This window comes from Adiantum capillus-veneris, chromosome 24 (genome assembly GCF_014529385.1).
Source record: "Adiantum capillus-veneris isolate H3 chromosome 24, ASM1452938v2, whole genome shotgun sequence".
NCBI lineage: Eukaryota > Viridiplantae > Streptophyta > Polypodiopsida > Polypodiales > Pteridaceae > Adiantum > Adiantum capillus-veneris.
In genome coordinates this window covers 112,182,605-112,200,174 of record NC_140954.1, presented here as the reverse complement: position 1 = coordinate 112,200,174, position 17,570 = coordinate 112,182,605, and positions in this window count along the sequence as shown.

The following is a 17,570-nucleotide window of genomic DNA, read 5'->3' as shown; positions in this document are numbered from 1 at the left end:
AATGTAACCATTTAGAAATGTAAAAGACAGTTCGATCAAGTCCATTCAGAATAGAAGTTAAAAATATTAATAAGGGGTATTCTGGGAGTTACAAACAAAAGGAGAAGTGTCTTAGGAGTCTTTGAAATTTTAGGGGCCGTATCTTGAGAAGGTTGTTATATTGTAGGGCTATTTCAGTAATCTTACACTACCATCTAGGGCCAAACAATGCTAGCCGAGATATGATGGATCGTTGTAATTATTACATGCGGTATCATAATTATTATCACACCTTATTATCATGCACTATCCTCTTATATGTATAATTTACACCTATCTAGTGGATATCAGAAACACTATCCACCCAAAGAATGGGTATCACAACGATTCTAGCTTGTTGTTTATATTCTAGATCGTTATCCAATTACTAAAATATAAGTGTAGTAATTATGAGTGTGCATTATTTATATCGTAGGTGATAGTTATTATTGTAGCTTATCATCTCTCTCGATGTTAATATATCATATGCTCAATATCCAACTATACTAGAGGCCTAAGCATATATGTATCATTATTATCCCTCATTATTTAATCATGGATCACATGTGTATTTATATTATTTATTCATATTTAATTATTTTTTCTATACTGAAGTGACATAATTATTATATCGTCATAATAATTTCATGTGGTATCATAATTATTGCCAAACCTTGTTACCATGCACTATGTAGCCTATTATTGCTTGTATGCTCAATCATTATTCAACTAGACTTCATGGATCATATTCATTAGCCTGAATTATTTATATCGTAGCTTGTACTTATTAGACTTGATGTTTTGATGGCCCTTGTGTGGTCCCATGTTATAGGAGCTAGTCCCTTTGTACCAAAAGCTCATCAAGAGAGAGAGAGAGAGAGAGAGAGAGAGAGAGATGATGAGCTACTTATTATTGTAGCTCATAACATCTTTCGATGTAAATATATCATATATGAGTGGCGAACTAGACTAGAGGCGTAGGCATGCATCACTACAACAAAAAAGGGGGCCTTCGACGCAGGTTTTGACGCACCCCGTCGAAAAAACCGTCGATATATGCGTCCCTACAAAAACGTCGCTATATGCGTCGATACACGCGTCGAAAGGTAATATTATCGACGCATGTTTTGACAGGCTTAGAGACGCATATAGCGACGACCATAACAGGAAAAAAAAATCTTGGGCAGAGGACATGCAGCTTGGCCTGTGCCCAATGAAAAGATGGACACAGCCAAACTGCCTGTCCTCTGTCAAAGAAAGCGAGCAGCATCAAAATCAACGGTGCTCCCACAGAAATTTCAGCAGAGTTCCCTTCGTTTTTACATAAACTATTAAAAAAAAACCATATCATGTATACGTCTCCTACATGCTATCCATGTAGGATCTCACATGAGATTTAAGGCCAATGAAAGAAATGAAATGAACTTTGTGCAAAACCATAACCGTACCAACTTAAAACCATAACCAAATTAAAACCATAACCGGCCATAACCATATTGATCAAAACCATAATGCAGATAACCATAAGCATAACCAGAAAGTTAAATATAACCATGAACAAAACAATAACCATAACCATGTATATACAAGAATAGGAGAAATAACCATGTCTATACAATGACAATGACAATAACCATAACCATAAGGAAAACAATAACTGTTTAAACTGTAACCATAAAATATATGTCTATACAAAAAAGAGACACAAAAGCGTGTCTGTGTCTCGCAAAGCATATATATGAAATCCGCTGATGACTAGGCGTCACAACGTGCACATAGGACAAGTCACAAAATTAGTATTGATATTACTTCACATATACTTATTTAATTAAATCAACTCACACATATTAACGTCTCACCTCAATTGATCAGCGAGACTCTAAGGCCTCCTAGTCGACAGGTTCTCCTAAAGCATCAAGATCATTCAATACTTCATAGATACCTCTGCGATATCAATTTGTCTCCTCCTGGCGTGTCGGGGCTCGACGCATCGCAAGATTCTGCGTTTATACAAAAATCAAATACATGATTCATCACGTTTAAAAAAACGCCATAGCTAGGATTGGATTGGAAACTCACAAACTCATAGCGAAAGGTGTCGAAGCCTCCGCTGCCAAGATGAGATGTCCCCCTAATCATCTGTCGTATCTGCGCGGCCTGACGCTGCTGTTTGAACTGCGTGTCCGCTGTCCGCTCATCCTTCCTGATCTGATGCCATGTCTCGTGTGGGATGCCCAAAGGCTTCGGCGAGCCAGACCTGAAAGCCTGCCGAGCTGCATCTCGTCGATGTTTCACGGTGTCCCGTGCAACACCATTGATCCACCTCCTCGGCACAGCCTTTGAACCCAGAGCAGGCTGGTACTCTCTCATGATGGTCTCCACTATATGACTGACTTTGTCCTCATCCTAGTCAGGCCAAGGTGTCAGAATGCTGGTCGAAAATTGCAGCTCCGCGAGCTAGCGAATCCGCTGTCTCATCTCAGTCCTGACTCTATTCATGTCAACAGAACCATCTGCCCGTATAATATAGAGCTTGGAGACACTAGGATCGTGTGCCCCCCAAGGTGTCCGAGGTGTGCTAAGAGGTGTGTTGAGAGGTGTGCGTGGGTAGGATGGGGGTCGTGAGCGAGGAGGGGTCGAAGCATCTGTGGACCATCCTCCACAGCAACCACCACCGCCACCTGACGATTGCCGAGATCGGCGAGTACGCCTGTGTTGCAAAGATGAGGACGTACCCGCCTCTGCCGCACCCCTAGGTGTCAAAGCGGCCGTGATGGGAGACCTCGCAGGCGTCGTACCCGTAGGTGCCTCCCCCCTCCCATAGGCGTCCCTCCCCCCGTAGGCGTCGGACCCTCAGGTGTGAAGCCCGGAGGCGTAGTACCCGTGCCTTTGGCTACCGAGTACTGAGAAGCCTTTGCCATCTGACTGAGCCTCATTCGTGTGACGAAGCCCATAAATGCATCTGCACTCATAGAAGCGGGATCTGGAAATTGGTCGGCCATACTAAAGTCCTGCCTATGTCGATCCCATGCCATAACTCCTGGAGCTCGTCAACTAGTGGAGCTAGATAAACATCCATGTTTTTTGCCTTGAACTTACAAGGTACAATCAAGCTTAATATCAAATGACCCTTCTTGATGGCAAGCCACGGCGGGAGGTTGTAATTGATAAGGCACATAGCCCAAGTGCTCCATGACAAGCTTCTCAAGACAAATGGATTGACTCCATGCATTGCCATGTCCAAACTCAAATTGCGTGGTTCTCTCTTAGAATGTGGCCACGTATCTTCAATGTGTCTCCACGCCTTTGAATCAGCAGGCACCCTAAATGTTGCGTTAGTGGATCTATTTGTAGAATGCCACCGCATCAACTTTGCAATGGAACCACAACGAAACATGCTTTTTATCCTAGGAATAATAGGGAAATGGCGCAACACTTTAGCTGGCACTGTCTCGCCAACTGCATCTTGTGTGTAGCGCATTGCTCCGCACTTAGGACACGATAGACCATCTGTGAATTCATTGCAAAAAAGAATGCAATCATTTGGACATGCATGAATCTTGTTGTAGTCCAAGCCAACTAATGTCAATAGTCATTGCCAGCCGGGAGAAGTTGCTCCCACAACAACCTGTTTAATCCACATTAAATTAAAAAGCTCTCCAAGCACGTCACCGCTGCAATCGAAAAATCTCTTTTGTAAATTACGTACCTAAACAAAGCAGTGATACTTGCATCTGACCACTCGTACACTGACTGAAGATTCAAAAACGCCAGACAAGTACGAAGCACATATATTTTGGCGCCTTCATAGATTGGTTGACGTGCCAACTTCCTCAACATGTCTTCAGGAGATAGGTGCACAGCTTCTGGTGCTGCTTCGTTAGCGTTCTCCTCGCTTGTCTGGAAGAAGGCATCCAGCATCACCTCCATGGCATCGTCTTCTGTCTGTAAGCCCTTTTTTCCTTCCATCCTTGGCTCTATAGGTTGAGAGAGAAAGAGAGAGCACAGAAATAGAACCCCAAAGTGTGTACAATATACACATGAGATGATGTATATATAGAGGAGACCTGGGTGCCATATATAGAGAAGCCATATATTGAGTAGCTTCACATATAAGCTCAACACCCCCGCTCAAATAAGGGTCCCTAACTGTGGATGAAAAAACCCTTGGGGAATCAAGGGAAAAACCCACAGCTCTATATACACCCACCGTTATATTATAAAAATCATTGAATATACAAATGTTCATGAGGAGCTACATCACTCCTTTTACAATGAATGTTTTATGAGGAGTTACATTACTCCTATCCTATCAAATACAATAATGAATACAAAGGTTCAATAAAGAGGTGTAAAGGCTATCGATTAGCTCGTAATCAGAAGTGTCTCCATGAATCTATTATGTAGCTTGTCATCACTATTGTATCACCAAACATATCTTCATGTTGTCATCAATATGACATCACCAAACATATCTTCATAAATCTTTTATTGTCATCAAGTTTGTCTTCATAAAATCAATTCTTTGATGAATCCTACATAGATCATAGACTCAAAAAAAACATAGTCATGAAAATTATTAACATCGTTAGTGAAATAATTTACGTTCACAATGCCATAAGAGATGGTTCGCGACACCACTCTTTTGACGACATATATACGCACGAAAACATATGGTACATAGAGTATGAATGTAAAAGTACAAGATGCGTGATTACGTGATGCAAATGATATGTGTATATACTACATAAAACAACATTTATCAACGTAGTGATCAATGAATATCATCAAAGTATTAACAAAACATCATCATTGTATCAATAAAAATGAATAAATCATCATGGTATCAACGAAAAGCATCATGATATCACCAAAAATAATCATTGTATCAACAAAACAACATCATGGCATCATCGAGAATAACCATGGTATCAACGAAACATCATGGTATCACCGAGAATAACCATGGTATCAACGAAACAACATCATGGTATCACCGAGAATAACCATGGTATCAACGAAACAGCATCATGGTATCAACAAAAATCAGCATGGAATTAACGAAATATCATCATGGAATCACCGAGAATAACCATGGTATCAACGAAACATCATCATGGCATCACCGACAATAACCATGGTATCGACGAAACAGCATCATGGTATCAACAAAAATCACCATGGAATTAACGAAATATCATCATGGAATCACCGAGAATAACCATGGTATCAACGAAACATCATCATGGCATCACCGAGAATAACCATGGTATCAATGAAATATCATCATGGTATCAAAAAAAATCACCATGACCAAAGTACTAACAAAACATCATCATGGTATCAACAAAAATCACCATGACCAAAGTACTAACAAAACATCATCATGGTACCATCAAAATCACTATGGTATCAACGAGAAATTATCAATAAAACGACAAAACTATATCTCTAAAAGAATAATTATACGAGAATCAATGAACGAGTAAATCATATAACAAAAGATCATGTACCAACAGTAGCTCGATAGAATTTGGACGATCATCAACTGCTCGACTGAATCGGAACGATATGTAACTGGCTTCTGCAGTAAAGTTACGTCAGTAACAAATATATGATTGATGAAGAAAAAATATAATTGAGAAGTTTTCAATTATGAGAAAAATCAAAAGCAAAAAGTAAAATTTTTCTTTTCAAACATATTCGCAGTCCAAGACGATAACCCAAAATCGGTGCAGAATTTAGAGAAACTTTCTTCTACAAAGTTATAGACTACATCGATTACGATGGCTTAAGCAAATAGTTTCTCATCAATTCCGATGCCTGCAGGGGCTAGTTCCTTTTGCAAAGTTGTAGACCACATTGATCCCGGTCCCTTGCACGGGTAGTATCTGAAAAATCGTTTTCAATTAGCAGAAAAATCAAAAACATAAAACGAAACTTGCTTTTCGGACATGTACGCAGTCCGCGACCGATAACTCAAAATCGGTGCCGAATTTCAAAATACTTTCTTCTGCAAAGTTGTAGACCACATCGATTCCGGTCCTTATGGCGAGTAGTTTTTGCAAAATCGTTTTCAATCAGGAGAAAACTCAAAAACAGAAAGCGGAAGTTACTTTTCGTGTATGTGCGCAATCCGCGAACGATAACTCAAAATCGGTGCAGAATTTGAAAAACCTTTGTTCTGCAAAGTTGTAGATCACATCGATTCCGGTGTGTCTCATGAGCAGTTTCTGCAGAATCGTTTTCAATTAGCAGAGAAATCAAAAACAAAAAGCGAAAGTTTCTTTTCTGGTATGTATGCAGTCCGTGAACGATAACTCAAAATCGGTGCAGAATTTGAAAAAACTTTCTTTTGCAAAGTTGTAGACCACATTGATTCCGGTCTCTCACTCGAATAGTTTCTGCAAAATCGTTTTCAATTAGTAGAGAAATCAAAAACAAAAACGTACCGCTCTGATACCATGTTGAGAGAGAAAGAGAGAGCACAGAAATAGAACTCCAAAGTGTGTAGAATATACACATGAGATTATGTATATATAGAGGGGACCTGGGTGCCATATATAGAGAAGCCATATATTGAGTAGCTTCACATATAAGCTCAACACTATATTGGTCGGACCTTCATGCATAATCCTTTTTCTCTCTCTCTCTCTCAGATGTAGGTGATATGTCGTGAAAATCAATGCTCGTTCCGTAGGAGTCGTATCGTAGATTCTGTATGATTTCTCTAGCAAACTCTCCGTACTTGTGCACATGCTCATTACATATCCTACGCTTGCACAGGATTTGATACTTGCAGAGCGTGCACGAGCATGCAATCTTTCCCTCCATGTTAGTTGATGACGTTGCCATCTACAATGATTATGAGTGTTGTTTTAATATATATACTCCTCACAATGTAAACTACCTCGCATTCTCTAGTCTTGACCAATCTCCATACACCTCGGTCCAGAGGTGTACAGAGATCAGGACCACCGGGTCAAAATCTAATCTTTATTGGTCAAATCCTATATGGGTAGACACATACGTGCACTCCCAGGTGTACATGGCAATGCATGTAGCGGGCAAAACCCCTTTGCCTCTTTTAGTTCCATAGTTTCTTCTAGAGGGGGAGAGAGAGAGATAGAGAGAGTTTCTGTCCTTTTCACACAATTGGTCAACCAACCTAACTCTTTCTCTATCTGCTATCTATCTCTTTCTCTCTGCCTCTGTGGCTATCTCTAGTTAATTCTCTCTCTCTCTATATATATATATCACTCTCTATCTCTCTATTTCTCTCTCTCTGTCTACGTACCCTATCCCTCTATCTCACTCTCGCTCTCGCTATCTATATTTCTCTCTCTATTTCCCTATTTCCCTATCTCTCTCTCTGTCTCGTTCTCCACTTCCCTATCTCTCTCTCTCTCTCTCTCTCTCTCTCTCTCTCTCTCTCTCTCTCTCTCTCTCTCTCTCTACTTCCCTATCTCTCTCTCTCTCTCTCTCTCTCTCTCTCTCTCTCTCTCTACTTCCCTATCTCTCTACTGATCGAACGAGCGACTGAGCTAGGGAGATCCAGATGCCCACGACTGTGGAGGACTACACAACATCAACAAAGGCTGCATCAGAGGATCCAGGTCACTTTGGCTCGACATGCACAACGCCTGGTTAGAGTACTGACCATGGAGGAGATTGATGAGATCCGCCAGCGCGACAGATGCTGGATCTCCTATGATCTACCTATCCCAGCTAGCTATTTTAGCTGCTTAGTCCACACCCAGCAGTTTAGGATTCCATAATATTTTATTTTGTCATTTTGTCATCTTGTTACTCTGACTTTGTATCAAATCCACCACATTGTAACTTTCTGGTCTCATAGGTCACTTTGGCCTTTTGAAGACGTTAATATAACATTTAATTTCATTTCTCTCTTTAATTTCTCTTTCTTTAATTTTAATTTCCTACGCATACATTAATTCTCTCTCTCTCTCTCTCTCTCTCTCTCTCTCTAATTTCCTACATGCACACACACTTCTCTCTCTCTCTAGCTTTTTAATTTCTTATTTACACACACACACACACATTTCTCTTTCTTTCTCTCTTTGATTTTCTACACACACACACACACATTTCTCTCTCTCTCTCTCTCTCTCTCTCTCTCTCTCTCTCTCTCTCTCTCTCTCTCTCTCTCTCTCTCTCTCTTTCCTACACACACACACACACACGCTGGAGAGAGAGAGAGAGAGAGAGAGAGAGAGAGGGGGGGGGGGGGGGGGGGGGGGGGGGGGGAGAGTTTCATAATATATGCGTAAGAGGTTTCGGCCAAGATCTGAGCGTGCTTGCAGGCGAAAATGGCCCCTGCGCGCGCGTTTCCCTTTTTTTCCCCCAATTTTTTTGCGTCGAAATGTGTGTCGATTTACTCGTGGTAATGTCTGTCGATATACGCGTGGAAAAGCATACCTTGCCACACGTATTTCCACGCGCATATAGACGGACATTCCGATGCATATATCGACAGAACGAAACTACGTCGATATCCGTCTGGAAAGGTACGGCTGTCGATATATACTGCGTCAATATCTTGATGTTATGTTGTAGTGCATGTTTGATAATTATCTTGCATTATTTATTCATTGAAATATGAAGTATCATAATAACTAATATCTAATTCTCCTAAATGATTTTCTCATGTTAAATTGATCATTTAATTTGGGGAAGTACCATAGGAGAAAAGACTAGAATATTGGTAAGGCTAGCAGACTCGTCACAGTAGGGATCCAAAGAGGGACCATTTGCAAAAGAGCATGTACACTATCCGCCCAAAAAAGGGTTATGTTCACAACTCTGCTAGCCTATTATTGTCTGTATGCTCAATCATTATTCAGCTAGACTATATGTATCATATTTATTAGTGTGAATTATTTATATCGTAGCTTGTACTTATTATTCTAGCTCATCGTCTCTTTCGATGTTAATATATTATATATGAGTTTCCAACTAGACTAGAGGCCTAGGCATGCACATATCATTATTATCTTGCATTATTTATGTATAGATCGCATGTATTGAAATATGAAGGACAAGTCCATCAATTAATTATCGATAAGTTGGCATTCTACATACATGTTAATATTGTCTATCTATACATGTGGTATCATAATCGTTGTAGGTCAGTGTTTATATCTTCCAGCTTACAAGTTACATGCTAACTCATTATCTAGCTAGACTATATATATGTATCGTTATTAAAGTGCATTATTTATATTGTAGCTCGAAAATGTTATTGTAGCTCATCACCTATCTTGATGTTAATATATCATACCTAAGTGTCCAACTAGTCAAGAGGCCTAGCCACGCATCATTTTGATCCTACATAAATTACTTATTTATAGATCTCATGTATTGAAACATGAAGGGAAATTCAATGGATTAATTTTATATAGGTATAGTCTACGTATATACAAAGCTTTATATATACAAGCATGGACTTTGTGTATCTATACGTGTGGTATCATAATCATTGTAGGCCAGGTTATTGTTTATATCCTATCTCACTATTTTCCAACTAGACAATAGTACATGGAGTGCCATCATTATTATATCGTCATAATAATTTGATGTACTATCTTCCTATAGCTCTAATTTACACCCAATGTAGTGGATATCAAGAAAATGTACACTATCCACCCAAAAAAGGGTTATATTCACAACTCTGCTAGCCTATTATTGCTTGTATGCTCAATCATTATTTAACTAGACTATATGGATCATATTTATTAGACTGATTTATTTATATCGTAGCTCGTATGTACTTATTAGACTTGATGTTTAGATGGCCCTTTTGTGGTCCCATGTTATAGAAGCTGATCCCTTTGTATCAAAAGCTCATCGACGGAGAGATGATGTGCTACTTATTATTGTATCTCATCATCTCTCTCGATGTAAATATATCATATATGAGTGTCAAAGTAGACTAGCGGCCTATCTAGGCATGCACGTGTCATTATTATCTCACATTATATTTATTCATAGATCACATGTATTGAAATATGAAGTGTGAAAATAACTAATATATAATTCTCCTAAATGATTTTCTCATGTTAAATTGATTATTTCCAAAGAGGGACCATCTGCAAAAGAGCATGTACACTATCCACCCAAAAAAGGGTCATGTTCACAACTCTGCTAGTCTATTATTGTTTGTATGCTCAATCATTATTCAGCTAGACTATATGTATCATATTGATTAGCGTGAATTATTTATATCGTAGCTTGTACTTATTATTCTAGCTCATCGCCTCTTTCGATGTTAATATATCATATATGAGTTTCCAACTAGACTAGAGGCCTACGCATGAACGTATCATTATTATCTCGCATTATTTATTTATAGATCGCATGTATTGAAATATGAAGGGCAAGTCCATGAATTAATTATCTATAAGTTGACATTCTACGTACATGTTAATATTGTCTATCTATGCATGTGGCATCATAATCATTGTAGGTTAGTTTTTATATCTTCTAACTTACAAGTTACATGCTAACTCATTATCTAGCTAGACTATATGTATCGTCACTATTAGAGTGCATTATTTATATCGTAGCTCGAAAATATTATTATAGCTCACCACCTCTCTTGATGTTAATATATCATATCTAAGTGTCCAGCTAGTCAAGAGGCCTAGGCATGCATCATTTTATCCTACATAAATTATTTATTCATAGATCGCACGTATTGAAATATAAAGGGAAATTCCATGGATTAATTTTATATAGGTATAGTCTACATATATACAAAGCTTTATATATACAAGCATGGCCATTGTCTATCTATAGATGTGGTATCATAATCATTGAAGGCTAGGTTATTGTTTATATCCTATCCTACTACTTCCGAACTAGACAATAGTACATGGAGTGCCATCATTATTATATCGTCATAATAATTTCATGTACTATCGTCCTATATCTCTTATTTACACCCAATGTAGTGGATATCAAGAACATGTACACTATCCACCCAAAAAAGGGTTATATTTACAACTATGCTAGCCTATTATTGCTTGTATTCTCAATCATTATTCAACTATACTATACGGATTATATTTATTAGCTTGGATTTTTTATATTGTACCTTGTACTTATTATTCGAGCTCATCGTCTCTTTCGATGTTTATATATCATGTATGAGTTTCCAACTAGACTAGAGGCCTAGGCATGCACGTATCATTATTATCTGGCATTATTTATTTATAGATCGCATGTATTGAAATATGAAGGGCAAATCCATCAATTAATTATCTATAAGTTGACATTCTAGGTACATGTTAATATTGTCTATCTATACATGTGGTATGATAATCATTGTAGGTTAGTGTTTATATCTCCTAGCCTACAAGTTACATGCTAACTCAATATCTAGGTGGACTATATGCCCGGGGAGGTCACCTAATAAAAATGTAACCTATCACGTGAGTTCAACAGAAGGGTATTTAAAGTTTTTGAAATTTAAAGAAATATATATACAGAAGGACATTATTTTTTCAAATCTGAAAAAAACTTACAGATTTTAAAAGAAAAGGGTACATTATATTCTTAAAACAATTCATAGATAAGGGGTTTTACAAACATGTCTTGAACGCACGTGATATGGTAGTTTTATACATAGTGAACTCCCCGAGACTATATGTATCATCACTATTAGAGTGCATTATTTATATAGTAGCTCAAAAATATTATTAAATCTCATCACCTCTCTTGATGTTAATATATCATATCTATGTGTCCAACTAATCAAGAGGCCTAGGCATGCATCATTTTTATCCTACATAAATTACTTATTCATAGATTGCACGTATTGAAATAAGAAGAGCAATTCCATGGATTAATTTTATATAGGTATAGTCTACGTATATACAAAGATTTATGTATACAAGCATGGACATTGTCTATCTATACATGTGGTATCATAATCATTGTAGGCCAGGTTATTGTTTTATATCCTATCTCACTACTTCCCAACTAGACAACAGTACATGCAGTGCCATCATTATTATATCTTCATAATAATTTCATGTACTCTCCTCCTATATCTCTTATTTACACCCAATGTAGTGGATATCAAGAACATGTGCACTATCGACCCAACAAAGGGTTATATTCACAACTGTGCTAGCCTATTATTGCTTGTGCCCAATGTAGTGGATATCAAGAACATGTACACTATCCACCCAACAAAGGGTTATATTCAGAATTGTGCTAGCTCAATCATTATTCAACTAGACTATGTGGATCATGTTTATTAGCCTGAATTATTTATATTGTAGCTTGTATTTATTAGACTTGATGTTTTGATGGCCCTTGTGTGGTCCCATGTTATAGGAGCTGATCACTTTGTACAGAAAGCTCATCGCGATTATTTAACGCATCATCTCTCTCAATGTAAATATATCATATATGAGTGTCGAACTAGACTAGAGACCTAGGCATGCATGTATCATTATTATCTCGCATTATTTATTCATAGATCACATGTATTGAAATATTAAGTGTCATAATAACTAATACCTAATTATCCTAAATGATTTTCTCATGGTAAATTCATTTAATATGGGAAAGTACCAACGAGAGAAGGCTAGAATATTGGTAAGGCCAGCAGACTCGTCACAGTAGGGATCCAAAGGAGGGAAAATAGGGATCCAAAGAGGGAACATCTACAAAAGAGCATGTACACTATCCACCCAAAAAAGGGTTATATTCACAACTCTGCTAGCCTATTATTGTTTGTATGCTCAATCTTTATTCAACTAGACTATATGTATCATATTTATTAGCGTGAATTATTTATAATATTGTATCTTGTACTTATTATTCTAGCTCATCGTCTCTTTCGATGTTAATATACCATATATGAGTTTCCGACTAGACTAGAGGCCTAGGCATGCATGTATCATTATTATCTTGCATTATTTATTTATAGATCTCATGTATTGAAATATGAAGGACAAGTCCATCAATTAATTATCAATAAGTTTGCATTCTACATACATGTTAATATTGCCTATTTATACATGTGGTATCATAATCATTGTAGGTTGGTGTTTATATCGAGGAATAAAAACTTGAAAAGAACAATGCATATGCTCTTTATGATGATTTTTGCTTTAGAGTGGGTCATGAATTATAAATATAGAAATTTAGAGTGCATCAACTTACAATTGTAAACTTCTTTTGAGTGATTATGCAAGAGTCAATGCTTGATTGTGTAAAAGTAGAACCATTCAACGAGTAATAGTATCAAAGTAAAATGCAAAGATCCTAAGAGTGGGTATGCTTGTGTAGTGAAAATGCTCATGCAATTGAGTACAAATGGTTAAAAAAACCTTCTTTGAGATGGGATTTAGGCATACCTAGCTATCATGAAGAGGATTAATTCCGTAGCTAGGAATGGTTTAAAGATTTAAGGTTCTCCAATTGACAAGAATCTCACACACATACTATCTAGCGAGGGAAGATGAGTGCATAATCAAGCAAAAGCTGTGAGTCTTTCATAAGAGTATTACAATGTCTCTCTTAGAAAAGAAGGTTAGTTCCAAAGAGAATTACAATACTTAGTTGCTTTTGATTTATAGCATTTACCTTATAAGAGTAATTTTGGAAAGATCATAAAAGTACATTAAAATTAAATTAAAAAATTATGCGAGAGATTAAGGGATAATTAAAGATATTAGTCACCATTCTTCATGCATACTATCTGGGTAAATATGATCTCCAATCACCTATGGTTAAAGAGAGTGCTTTCTACTCTCTCTATGCCATATTAGTATGGTAATCTAAAGAACTTGAAATAACATTGTGGTTAGTTGTTAGAAATGTGGCTATTTATGATTATTAATTAACCATAGTTAGAAAGAAAAACAAAATCAAGAAGCTGTTCTTCTTACCAAGCAATCAAAGGGAAAGACTTGCTTATGAAAACATGAGAGCTTAAATATGAATTTAAGTAAGCATTCAAGGTAAATCACTTTCAAGCAAGTGTATTAGAATTAAGAAAATAAGAAAAGATTACCTTAGTATGTGTATGATATAGTCTTCTCCTGGCTTTGGCCGTAGTCAACTCTCTTCCTCTTCACCTTCACTTGAAGACCACCAATTTCGCTACTTGGATTGAGAGAAAGGAATGAGATAAATGAGATTCAAGCTAGGGAAAGCTTGAGGGTTAGGAGAGAGGATAAAGGGAGTGCAATGTGAAGAAGAAGATCAAGTTTTGACAAACTTGATTACGGTTTTGGCTATACCTTCTCTTGGAGAGGGGTATGTGTGTGTAGGAATGTGTGTGTGAGAGAGGATAAGCTATGGCTTTCACAAGATTACTCTCAAGTTTGTATCTTAAGAGATGAAGACAGAACTGTAAAATGATAAGAGAAGCCCTCTTTTTATGCACATTTTAGATAAGTGCCTTCAATTATCTTAATAGTTTATCTTCCTTATAGATAAGTTCTTTTTTCTTATCTTGATAACTTATCTTGCTTTTCAAAACTTCTTCAACAAGCTACTTACTCACCTCATCCTTATCCTTATCTTCTCTTTCTTTTTCTTTTTCTTATTTTTCTTATTTTTCTTTGCCTTTTTTCTTATCTTTTTGTTTATGCTAATTTTCTCAAAATCAAGAGTTAATCTCCCATTTATTGTCTATGCCATGTTCCCATGGTGTGAACCGAAAGCGTCTTGTGAGTAGATTAGGGTGCTTGGATTGAGACCAAATTTACTCGAACATTTTAATATTTTTATTATTGTTAGTATCTTCTTTTTATTTTTCTTCTTTTAAGTCGGTGGCCTAGATGTGTTGGCCTTGCGTAAAGGCTATGAGAAGACCCTTATATTAATCTTAAAAGGCCCCTAATACATGGTTCATTTTTTTCCTAACCCAACCTTCTTTAACCTATTGGCTTGTAACATAATACCAATGTCTCTCACTTTGAACTTCTCTTCTATAGGTTATCTATATCCCATCAGTCCATCAACCAAAACTTTTGTTTGTAGCTCTCGTAACACCTCGGGGAAGAACCATTTTTTCCTAGTAATGAAGTGTAGCTGCCTTCTACCCTCTCCCCCCTATTACTTTGTATAAGGGGGAGACAAGGGAGAAAGAGATCGATGATTCAAGTCCCATCACGTCCACCAATCTTAGTGAGGATGATTGCCATGCTGATGATGATGAAATGAAAAATGACGAGTTTGAAATACTGAAGCTAGCACATCAACAAACGACAATTCAATTTCTCTCTTTATTCATTTAGGAGCTATGGGTTTAGATTTAGATCAAGCTACTTGTTGTAGAGAAATTTTGGAAGATGATTTATAAATATTTTGTATATTTTATTCTATAACTATTTTTGTCATGGCGCCCATTCATCACTCTCTCTCTCTCTCTCTCTCTCTCTCTCTCTCTCTCTCTCTCATTTGGTCAAGCCTGATAGTTTATGTTGATCCAGTGGGCGTGATCAATCACAAATGCATGCTTTGTAACTAATTTTTCAAAAAAATAAAGCGAAGTACTCAAGTTTGCAAATTTTGACTTTAAATCATTGTGGGTCTTTTCTAGAGGCAATAACGATGGTTATAACCTCTCTCCCTTTCTAACATACACCTTTACATGACATATTCTTCCGTTGTTCTAAAAAGTTATAGGTGCAAGTAGCATTTTGTGTCATGCGGAATGCAAGAGTGCTTCCACTATTGAAAACTACTTTGAAGAAGCACTCCTTTATTGTATTTCTTGCTCAACACCTCTAGAGACATAGTAAGAGAGCTCGTCATCACCACTATGTAAAGCCTTTCAAAATATCCAAAGAATGCATGGATGTAGTAGCTTGGGTGAAATGCATGTGCGATATTCAGGGGAAGATTACGAGCTTCTTCTATTTTGTACACGATGCGTGTTTTACTTGGAGCCCAACATTTGTGACAAAGTGGTCACATGCCTTGTGCAACCTAATTTATCCAAATAGCCGTCATTTCATGTTTTAATGTTGTTTTTTATCAATTTCAAAAAAAATGTAAAATCATATTGTTTTAAAAAAAAATCACAAGAAAAACAGAGGGAAATACCCAAATTTGAATGTTTTAGCACCAAAACAACGATCGATAATAATAGCGGTAATATGTGCAAAAATAACGATGATAATAAATGTAATAATATTTAAAGTGTAAAAAAATATCATCGTGGCTTCTTTGGCCAACCCATATTGGACTCTCTCTAATTAATTACAAACCGCGGTAAAAGGCCGCGTGCGATAAACGTTTTCAGGTTTTCGCACTGAGAGAGGTGACTGCCTTTTTATTCACAAAGACCTTGCATGGATCATATCCTATGTTATAACGTAGAAAATGTTCAAGTGGTGAAAAGGAGCGCATTCGAGTAACTTTACAGGCCTATTGATCATTCTTACAAAACAATCGAAAACTGCTTTTCTTTTGTACCTTTCTATCATCAAGATGCACAAAAGAAATGCTATGAGTTATGAATTGAAGAAGCTTAGATTGGCACATTAATATTAACTAAGGGTATTACAAAATAAATAGATCAATTAAAGGCCTCCAGGAAGAATTATGTTAGGATTTATACACCTTGATGGATTTCAAAACAAGCTCAGGCTAATAAATCTTCTCTATCTTCTATGAGAGCCGTGGGAATGCTGCTGCCATCTACTCTTCTTCTTTGCCGCAGTAGCCTTTGCGGCCCTCGCACTTGCTTCGGCGCTCGCGGCCACAAGGTTTGGCGCCGGCGCATGGGCTCCTGCTGGTTTTTTTGCTGGCTGACATGTAGAAGAGCTTCTTTTCGCAGAGCTGCTTTGTTGCTGGTCTGGTATTGATGGTGTGATGCCGAGCTCTGCCAAGGTCGTGTCAAGCTCCGCGAGCTCTTGCCTCTTGCGCTCTTTCTTGGACATGGTCAGTACTGCTGCAGTGCTTGGCTTGACCTGCTGCTTAGGTGCAGGTATAATATCATTGCTTGGCTTGGAGTATGCTGCCTCTTCTTCTGCGTTCTCCTCCTCCTCTTCTTCATAAGCATCAGCTACTTCATCCTGGCCTTCATCAAGAAACTCATGCACAGTGGGCAAGGACCGCGCACGCGGATGGACGTAGAGGTTCTGTTGCGAGCGGGAGCGAGTCGTTAATGGCGATGGAGTTTCTCGTGACCTACTAGTATTGGCCGCGCCTGTGGAGACAAAGACATGGCCATCCATAGGAGGCACAGTCGCGTAGAAATCGCGATCGTATTCGTCTGCGTAGTCAGCCCACGCCTTGCACACCCCAAACAAAGAATGAGATGCTGTCGTCGACAAGGTCGCCATGGAGATTTAGCAGAGATCGTCGAGGGGGAATAGTGCACTGTGACGTGCAGAAATGTTGAAATGTGCATTTCCAGATGGATCACGGGCTTATATCCATTCGCCGAAAAGCACACGGAAGTACAAAAGCAGGACGCGCAGGAGGCTAGCTTTCGCGGCTAGCTTCTCATAGCTTTCGCGGCCCTAGATCCCCTTTGGCCCCGATCCAGTGTGATATAG